Source organism: Pipistrellus hanaki, assembly GCF_964339955.1.
Source record: "Pipistrellus hanaki genome assembly, chromosome: 4".
Taxonomy (NCBI): domain Eukaryota; kingdom Metazoa; phylum Chordata; class Mammalia; order Chiroptera; family Vespertilionidae; genus Pipistrellus; species Pipistrellus hanaki.
This window is the reverse complement of record NC_140506.1, coordinates 100,651,347-100,661,193: the sequence shown is the minus strand read 5'-3', so window position 1 is coordinate 100,661,193 and position 9,847 is coordinate 100,651,347. Positions and strand designations below refer to the sequence as shown.

Below are 9,847 nucleotides of genomic sequence, written 5' to 3'. Positions count from 1 at the left end.
ACCAGGTTAAGTGTCACCAACTTCTGAACTTCTGTGAGGCAGAGTTGCTAGAAGTACTGTCTGTGCACAGGTAAATGCTAAGCAAGGTAAGGGGATCCCCCCTGGGAATTCAGGTCCCAGGGAACCTCCCCAGGAGAGCATTGGTAGGTGGATTTCAGAGATTAAACCACCAGCATTAAGGTCTAGTTTTTATAGACACTTCAGATTAGGTTGAGGTATACCCCACTGTCAGATAACAGCCCCACCTTGGTAGCTAAGGTATCTCAGAGTATGGCTCTAGCCTTAGGACAGGTAGGTGCGACTTGGGAGGAAGGGGGTTTAACTAAATGTGTCTTAGAATCGGTGAAAATTGGACCAACCCCCTGTCCTTTGCCCTCTTGAGGGCCAGGTGTACCCCTTACTGGGACAAGTTTCCCCTTTTTGGGAGGGGATCATGTATGGTAACCATTTCCTTGCTCAAGTCCTTACAGGCTCTGCAGTTTGCTTGTTCCAGATGCACTGCCAGTGCCCACCACAGACCCTGTAGCCCCGGAACTCAATGTGGGTAAAGAAATTCACTGCCCAAGGACTCAAAGGGATGCTGCACTATTATCCTGAGCACGCCCACTGCTGTTGAAGTATTGTAGATGGCACCCAGACCTGACTACATGACTCCCAGCTCCTGCATGGCCTGGATCCTGGCAACTACAGGCCAGGAGGAGAACTGATACCTGCAGGAGGGGAACTGGACTTCAGTGAGGACAATACTGATGGGAACTGTGGTACTAAGGGTCTTGTATTTGTTGTTTATGCTGAAAGGAAGTAGGCTGAGTCAATGATTTGACTAGGCACATTAGACAAGGGGGGAATGAGAGGGCAGGGCGGGGCAAGGATGAGCTCCCAACTCCACCCCGCAGGGCGGAGTTATCCCTAGCCCTCAAAACCCCTGGACTGGGAGAAATTCGCTCTCTTCCGCCATGCTGCCGGCATTGGTGGGAAGGGCCTATGCTAGCATGGTGAAGGCTCTTTTGTTTATTGCATCGGACTTGGCTCCCTGGTGGTCCTTGGGGGATCACGAAGTCTGGGCATAACACAATCACAGGGAGATTACCTGGGGGGGAGCACAGCAATCACAGGGAGATTACCTGGGGGGGGCACAGCAATCACAGGGAGATTACCTGGGGGGGGGGGGGCACAGCAATCACAGGGAGATTACCTGGGGGGGGGGGGTCACAGCTATCACAGGGAGATTACCTGGGGGGGGCCCACAGCAATCACAGGGAGATTACCTGGGGGGGGGCACAGCAATCACAGGGAGATTACCTGGGGGGGAGCACAGCAATCACAGGGAGATTACCGGGGGGGGGGGGCCCACAGCAATCACAGGGAGATTACCTGGGGGGGGGGGGGGCCCACAGCAATCACAGGGAGATTACCTGGAGAGGAGGGCACAGCAATCACAGGGAGATTACCTGGGGGGGGGGGGGCCCACAGCAATCACAGGGAGATTACCTGGAGAGGAGGGCACAGCAATCACAGGGAGATTACCTGGGGGGGGGGGCCCCACAGCAATCACAGGGAGATTACCTGGAGAGGAGGGCACAGCAATCACAGGGAGATTACCTGGGGGGGGGGCCCCACAGCAATCACAGGGAGATTACCTGGAGAGGAGGGCACAGCAATCACAGGGAGATTACCTGGGGGGGGGGGCCCCACAGCAATCACAGGGAGATTACCTGGGGGGGGGGCACAGCAATCACAGGGAGATTACCTGGGGGGGGGGCCCACAGCAATCACAGGGAGATTACCTGGGGGGGGGGGGCCACAGCAATCACAGGGAGATTACCTGGGGGGGGAGGGGGGGCACAGCAATCACAGGGAGATTACCTGGGGGGGGCACAGCAATCACAGGGAGATTACCCCGGGGCGCCCACAGCAATCACAGGGAGATTACCTGGGGGAGGGGGGCCCACAGCCATCACGGGGTCCTTATAAGAGAGGCGGGGATTGGAGAAGGCCTGAAGACAGAAACAGGTGGGAGTGGTGCACCCACAAGCCGAGACGTACAGGCGGCCTCTGCAGCGGAGAAGGTACAGTACTGATCCCTCCAGAGGCCCTGAGAGGAGGAGCGCGAGGGGACGGACAGAACCGTAAGACAGCTGTGCTGAGCGAAGCCCCTGAATTCGTGGTGATTTGTTGTAGCAGCAACAGGAAACCAATACGGGAGAAGCTCTGGATCTCACAGCCGCGCCTTCACCAGCTGGGTGGGCTCAGGAAAGCGCCCCTCTGGACTGAAGTCACTCGTCCTGCTAACGGCTGACAGTGAGAGTGCCGCCCCACAGAACTTGCTGTGGGGACTGGAGTCATTCATTGTGCAAATACTTCTTGAATGCCTGCCATGTGTTAGGCACAGTCTGGGCACGTGGCCACATCCAAGGGGATCAGATGTGGTGGTGTGTCTCAGGCGCTTAACCAGACCCCTGGCACATGGTGAGCGCTCCATGCCCTCCCGGGACCTCCTGTGCTCCATGAGAGTTCTTACGGGCACTGCTCGGTGGTGGCTTTCCACAAAATCCCCCGCTCCCTGCCCTCAAGCATGTGTGTGTCTCTTCCAGGGACAGCTTGTCCCTGTGGAATGTCAGCTCCAGGAGAGCCGGCGCTGGTGTCGTGTTAGCCCAGTGCTCTGTCCTCAGGACCCGGTTCGGTGTCGACAACAAGACTGTTCCTTGAACCAGGGTTTTCATTTCCTTGGTTGAGGTCACTCCTTCCTGCTACGTGGACTTAGACAAAACCAGAGGCACGTGTTTCTGTGCAGCTGCCCAGCAGGAGTGGCCAGGCTGTGGTCCAGTCCTCAGATGACCACCCACTCCGGCCACAAGGAGGAAGCAGAGCCTCCTGCGGGTGATCGCACAGCACGCTCCAGTATCAGACCATGGCCAGCATCACCCTGCTCCCCCCACCTCTCTCTGACTCTATCTCTCTCTCTCTCTCTCTCTTTGATAATGAACTCAGGTGAACATTGATTTGCCATGACTAGGGCTGAGCTTAAATATGTTTTTATTGGTTTTTTCAGAGGAAGAGAGAAACCTCAATGTGAGAGTGCAACATCCATCGGCTGCCTCCTGCAGGATCCGGCCCACAACCCAGGCCAGGAGTCCTGACTGGGAGCTCTGTGCATGGGCCCACATGCCACGTCTAACCATCCAGCTGAAGCTGGTGCACATTGGAGTGGGCCATCATAAATAATGCTGCTGTGAACACGCGTGTGTACAATTCTGTGCGGACATATGTTTTCATTTCTCTTGGTATGTTCCTGAGAGTGGAATTGCATATGTAGACCCCTGTTTAATATTTTGAGGAATTGCCAAACTGTTGTCCATTTCCCATTCCTGCTAGAAGCGTATGAAGTTTCTAAATTCTGCCATAAACCAAATGTTGTCACTAACAGAGAAATGTGAAAAGGGAATCTGGAAGGCTGGTCAACCTTAATGGCTCTGAATGGTCGGAGCTATTCACTCACTGTTTAGTTGAGACATTGGTAGTTAAAGCAACCTCCACCTGTTAGTCATATGTGAATTCTTGCTGATTGTCTATTATTGGAATTTCCTGCCTAAAGAATATGGGTGTTTCCCACAGCCTCAATGAAAGGGGTGGCGAGGCCAGAGCAGTGGTAGTCCTCCCCCTAGAGATGGACATGGCCCCCTCGTTTTCCCAAATTAACTCTTTTCTAGCCTCTCTATTCATTTTGTGTGCGGCCTCCTCCAGAAACAGAACCCCGAAGAGGAGCCCTGAGCCACGCCGGACATGGAAGGGGCTCCTGCAGATTTCCTCAGATCCTTGTCAACATTTGTTATTATCTGCCTTTCTATTATAGCCATGGCAGTGTATATGGTTTTGAGTTACGTTTTCTAATGGCTAATGATGTTGAATATCTTTTCCTATGCTTATTGGTCATTTGTATATCTTCTTTGGATAAAGGTCCAAATCTTTTGTCCATTTTTAAATTGGGTTACTTATTATTATTGAGTTGCAAGAGTTGTCTAGATAGCCTAGTTACACATCCCTTGCCAGGTAAGACTTTTTTGAGTATTTTCTCCCATAGAGAGCCGTCTTTTCACTTCTTGGTGATATCTTTTTGCCTCCTGTGGGTTGAGTCCTGTGGATTACTCTGGTGAAGAGAAAGGGGGGCAGGGAGAGGGGTTTTCCCAGTGGAGGCGGGATGTCTCTCGGAGCGTGAAGCGGTGATGTTTGTCCGCGTAGGGGAAGGGAGGGAGGCGTGGACCAGAGTGAGCCACACAGTGTCCCTTGGGAAGAGTCTGCTTTTCCTCTTGGAGACTGTGACAGTGAGGAGACAGCTTGTTTTCCTCCTATGTTTGATCCTGAGTTGTTACCCCAAAGCTCTTCGTGAAGAGTGGACAGCCCTGTGTGGCGGTTAAAGGAGGGCATTAAGGAAGGCCCCGCACAGCCTGGGACAGGCTGACCTCGGCTCCCGCTGGGGCAGAGGCAGCGGTGTTCCAAGCCCCTGGAGGTGGGGCCCTGCTCCTGAGCGCAGCTCCAGGCCCTTCCTCAGAGCCGGCTGACCGACCGCGGCGGCCCATCGCCTCGCCTCGTCCCTGTGCTCTCCACTCCTAACGCACCTCGCAGTGTTTATGAGAGGGCAGGGCGGGGCGAGGCTAACCCCTGACTCCATTTTGTACTGGGGGGCAGGGCGGAGCTATCCTCCATTTTGTGTAACTGGACCCCAGCCCTCACCCAACCCATCAGGGTCAGCCAAAGCAGTGCGTCACCACCCCTATAAGACCCCTTGACCTGTCGCAGTTCGGTCTCCCTTCCGCCATGCTGTCGGCGTGGGTGGGACAGAGCCCATGCTAGCATGGAAGAGGCTCTTTTGTTTGTTGCATCGGACTTAGCTCCCTGGTGGTCTTTGGGGATCATGAAGTCTGGGCGTAACATTTAAGCCTGTGAAGTTCTTTTCCCTTTTCCTACCCATCAGACAGCTGGCCTTCCCCCAACTCTTAGCACAACACTTGGCACACAGTAGGAGCATAATAACTATGTGGTTGAGCATTGACCTATTAACCAGGAGGTCATGGTTCGATTCCCAGGGGTCAAGGCACAAGCCTGGGTAGCAGGCTCGATCCCCAGGGCGGAGTGTGCAGGAGGCAGCCAATCTATGGTTCTCTCTCATCATTGATATTTCTGTCTCTGTCTCCCTCTCCCTTCCTCTCTGAAATCAATAAAGATATATATTCTTTAAAATAAATAAATAAATAAAACTGTGCCATAAGAATGAATGCTCAGAAACCCTAGGCTTACATCCTACCAGCCAACACCTGTCTGGAAAAGAATCCCTGATTTGTGAATGCTATAACAGACCCAGGGAAGTGTCTCACTGAGTCACATGCTCATCCCAGAACCAATCATCGGGGTAAAGGGGTAGAATAGACTCATTGGCCAGGTCTGGTCATGTGTCCTCTCGAAGCCAGGATATGGGAGGGCTGTTCTCATAAGCAGAGAATAGGAGTGGGGGCCGGTTCCCTGGAGACAAATGAAGACGTTTGTGCACAGAAGGGGGTACTTCCCAGCAGACAAATTCACAGAGGCTCAGCCCCAGCTGGTTTACTTCCGTGGAGAGAGGGTTGAAGGCACATGCCCAGGTTGAGGGCTTGGTCCCCAGTGGGGAGCATGCAGGAAGCAGCCGGTCAGTGATTCTCATCATCGATGTTTCTATCTCCCTCCCCGTCTCCCTTCTTCTCTGAAACATATATATATAAATTACAGAGGCTCAGGGAGGTTAACCTGCCTATGGCCATAGAACTATAACTTATGCTCTCTGCTAACTTTTGTCTGTTTAGCTTTGGGCTCCAAGAGGTTACTTCTGACTCTTTGTTTCCGCCTGACTTTCCCTTAGTCAGAATTTCAGGTGCAATTCTGTCTTTTGCCAAAAACCAGAGAAGTTTTCCTGAGGTGACCAAAGAGCCAAAACCAAAATAGTATTTTCTAGATCTTGTATGTTCCAGAACTGTAGCACAGAGGCCAAGCGCGAAACACCCCATTCAGAACATTTCTCCCACCACACCTTCCGGGGGCAGGAAAGCCCGCGGGCCCTGATGCCGGCCGGGCCTAGGGACCTATCCAGGGGTCCTGGGCTGTGAGAGGGACTCCCCCTGCACGTGGGCCTCTAGTCTATATTTGTAAAAGCCTAATATGCAAATTGTCTCCTCAGGAGTTCGCTCGCTTGCTCGCTGTGATGTGCGCTGACCACCGGGGGAGGTGCAGGACGAAGGAAGGCCTCTCCGCCCTGACCGCCAGCCAGGCCTAGGGACCCTCCCCGCCCATGAGTTTTGTTCACAGGGCTTTTAGTTAATTAAACTAGAGGCCCAGTGCATGCAATTCGTGAATGGGGGTGGGGGCGGGGGCTTGTCCGTCAGCCCAGTCTGCACCCTCTCCAATCTGGGTCCCCTTGAGAGATGTCCGACTGCCCCTTTAGGCCCCTCCAGGACTGCTGGCTCCCAACTGCTTGCCTGCCTTCCTGATTGCCCCTAACCACTTCTGCCTGTCAGCCTGATCACCCCCTAACCACACACATACCAGCCTCATTGATGCCTAACTGCTCCCCTGCCAGCCTGTTTGCCCCCAACGTCCCTCCTCAGGCAGCCTGGTCACCCCTAACTGCCCTCCCTGCAGGCTTGGTCCCTCCCATCTGCCCTCCCCTGCTGGCCATCTTGTGGTGGCCATCTTGTGTCCACATGGGGCAGGATCTTTGACCACATGGGGGCAGCCATCTTATGGTCACATTATGCTTTTATTAGATAGGATAGAGGCCTGGTGCACGGGTGGGGGCCAGCTGGTTTGCCCTGAAGGGTGTCCCGGATCAGGGTGACGGTTCCCTTGGGATGTGGGGCGGCCTGGGCAAGGAGCCTGTGGTGGTTTGCAGGCCAGCCACGCCCTCCCCCTAAGCCAAGGCCCTGGTATCTGGGGTTTGTTTACCTTCTACAATTGAAACTCTGTAGCCTGGAGTGGAGGCCTGGGCCCCCAGGGTGTGCGGAAAGCTGGCTTCCTCCATTGCCGGAAACCCAAGCCTCCCCCCTGCTCTCTCGGTGGCCCAGCCATCTTGGTTGTGCTAATTTGCATACTCGCTCTGATTGGCTGGTGGATGTGACTGGTGGGCGTGGCTCACTGGGCTGTGTTAATTTGCATATCACTTTTATTAGACTGGATGACACCGCTAACTGCAGTGCCCATAAGAGCCTTAGGAAATCAGGGGAAGGAAGGAATTTCCTATCATAAAACCCCCAAGGTCACGTAGACATTTGTGCACCGAGAGGCTCGCTGGTGGTTTGGGGAAGGACCAATGCAGGAGCCGCGGGCGGGAAGAGGGAAGGCGGCCGGTCACGCGGAGGAAGCCCCCAGCCACCCGTGGGTGCCAGGCCCGCCAGGTCAGGTGCCGCTGGCGCTGCGCCGGGCGGGGCCGAGCTGGCGGAGGGGGGAGGAGGGACCACGTGACAGCCACGCGGTGCCGGCCCCGCCCCGCCCGCCCGCCCGCCCGCCCGCTCCCAGACCGCCCCGCCCGCCCGCCCGCCCCGCCCGCCCCGCCCGCTCCCAGACCGCCGCCCGCGCCGCCCGAGGCAGCCGCTCCGCACCAGCCGCTCCGCGCCGCCGCCGCCGCCCTCCGCCCAGCACCGGCCGGCCGTGCGCCCCGCGCCCCGCGCCCGCGCCCGCTGCGTCCCCGCGGCCCCGCGCCCGGCCCGCCGCCCCCGCTCCGGGGGCCCCGCCTGCACCCTGGAGCGCCGGGCCGCCAGCCTCTGCCTGCTCGCCGTCCTCGCGGCCGCCAGCCCCGGCCGCCCCTGCCCGCCCGCCCGAGGTAGGTGCGGGGTGCGGGCGGCGGGGTGCGGGCGGCGGGGTGCGGGCGGCGGGGTGCGGGCGGCGGGGAGCGGGGTGCGGGGTGCGGGCGGCGCTGCGGGATCCCCCCCCCTCCCTAAGGCCAGCACCGGGCAGCCGGGCGGGGCAGGCAGTGGGACCGCGGAGGGAGGTGGGAGCGCTCCCCCCGGTTAAGCTGTGAGATTGGGGGGTCGCAGGGCAGCGGGGCGTCGGTGCGGTGCACGGTCGGTGCGGTGCACGGTCGGTGCGGTGCACGGTCGGTGCGGTGCACGGTCGGTGCGGTGCACGGTCGGTGCGGTGCACGGTCGGTGCGGTGCACGGTCGGTGGGGTGCACGGTCGGTGCGGTGCACGGTCGGTGCGGTGCACGGTCGGTGCGGTGCACGGTCGGTGGGGTGCACGGTCGGTGCGGTGCACGGTCGGTGCGGTGCACGGTCGGTGGGGTGCACGTCGGTGAGGGTGCACCGGGCCGCGGAGGGGGACAGCGCCGCCGTCCGGTCGCCGCAGGCCCGCAGCGCAGCCCGCTCCGTCAGGGGGACCCGGACCCGGGCCGCGCGGGCGGCGGGCGGCGGGGAGCGGGGAGCGCGGTCCTCGCCGTCGGCCCGCAGTGAGGAGGGAGCGGGGCGAGCGGAGGCTGGGCTGGGCGCCCGCGGGACGGGAGGACACGGTGCCTCCGTGCGGAGGGGGGCCAGGCCCGGGGCCATGCGGACCGGGAGGAAGGTGGACCGAGTGAGGGCGGAGCGCCGCCGGAGGTGCGGCTGGTGCTGCTGTGTGAGTGTGTGTGTGTGTGTGTGTGTGTGTGAGTGTGTGAGTGTGAGTGTGTGTGTGTGCATGGTGTGTGAGTGTGTGTGTGAGTGTGTGTGTGTGTGTGTGTGTGTGCTGGGGGGTGAGTGGAGGCCTCCTGGAACCCGGAACCGGAACCGGAACCAGGGGCGCCCTGAGCTGGAGGGGTGGCTGAGGCAGCGGCCGGGCTCGCACAGAGCGGGAGGTGGGGTCCACGCCTTCCCCTGGTCATGCACGAACCCCACAAACACGGCAACACGTGAGGGCGTGACCCCCCCCATCCCTCCAGCCCGGTCCCAGCTCTCCCCTCGGCGGGCGGGCGGCAGGCCTGCGCTCAGGTGAAATGTCCTGTGTGTGTAGCTGTTGGGGAGAAGCCCCAAAGTCCAAACTCAGGGTCCATTCCTGAGAACTGACAGGAAGCCTTGTTCAAAATCATAAACGCTTTTTAAAACCATTTTAATTGCTATGAGGGAAGGAGGGAGAGAGAGGATCAAGGATGCAGAGAGAAACACCATCAGCGGCCTCTCCCCAGCCCGCACCTCCCAGTGCACAGACAGCTCTGGCCCCTGCGCCGGCCCCGGGCCGGAGCTGTAATGGGAGAAGCCACACACAGGAAGGCGGCGTGCATGTGAGCGCCCCTGTTTAAAGCTCCGGGACCCTAAAAGCCTGGCCCCTGCCCCCATCCCACCGAGGGCCTAGGCTCCGGAGCCACCAGCCTGAAGGAGCCTGGACCCCACAGGCTCCGGACAGAGCCTCCCTCCCTGGGGGCTGGTGCACCTGCTGAAGAGAGGGAGTCTTCCAAGGTCTGGGTGCGAGAGGGCTTGGTGGCTGCCTCCCCCGGCGGCTCTGGCTGGGCCGTTCTGGGGGAGACACCTTTTTTCCTGACCCGGATCAGATTCCCCGCAGAATCTGTCTAGTCTGCAGCAGACTTGTGTCCGGTTGCCAGGAGGCGGGGAGCAGTGGGAGGAGGCTGGAGGTCAACAGCAGAAACTCCTATTTGTTCCAGCTCGTTCTCTAGGATTCATCCTTCCTGGGTTGATTCTGAACTGAAGCAGGAAAATAGTGATGATCAGGACTACGTTCAGAGCAATAGTGGCTGGCTGGACTGATTCAGAAATAGTGTTTATGTTGGAGGGGTTGGGTTTTTGTTGTTGTTTTAAAATCTGTTTTTATTGATTTCAGAGAGGAAGGGAGAGGGGGAGAGAG

General features: G+C 58.3%; 1 protein-coding gene across 3 annotated transcripts in view; it reads left to right on the top strand.

Annotated features, from left to right (window-relative positions):
* Positions 1-7,683: 7,683 nt before the first annotated feature.
* Positions 7,684-9,847, top strand: part of EEF2K (eukaryotic elongation factor 2 kinase) — a 43,886-nt gene continuing 41,722 nt past the window's right edge. For all 3 annotated transcript variants that reach the window (XM_084882724.1, XM_084882725.1, XM_084882723.1), the window contains exon 1: positions 7,684-7,843. The gene's annotated coding sequence lies outside the window, so the exon portion shown is untranslated. The remainder of the gene's footprint in view (positions 7,844-9,847) is intronic.